The sequence below is a fragment of the Rattus rattus genome, chromosome 13, assembly GCF_011064425.1.
Source record: "Rattus rattus isolate New Zealand chromosome 13, Rrattus_CSIRO_v1, whole genome shotgun sequence".
In the NCBI taxonomy this organism is placed as follows: Eukaryota; Metazoa; Chordata; class Mammalia; order Rodentia; family Muridae; genus Rattus; species Rattus rattus.
Window position 1 is genome coordinate 46,152,124 of NC_046166.1, and position 235 is coordinate 46,152,358.

A 235-nucleotide genomic window follows, 5' to 3' on the forward strand; every position below is an offset into this window, starting at 1 on the left:
GTGGGCAGACAGATTTGACCATTTCAACATCTGGTTCATCAAACCCAGGCCTGCTCTTTGCAGCCTCACCTGCAGGAAGTTGTTAGAGACCTTCGCGTCCACCAGGGGGCGTCTCAATGCGTTTTGCCTATTTGGGGGAAGGGAAAAAAAAAAACGCGAACATCCGGGACTTCGCCGCAGGAACGCCGGCGTGGTTGGATCCTCTGCGGCCGCCGTAGCGCCTTGATCACTGTAA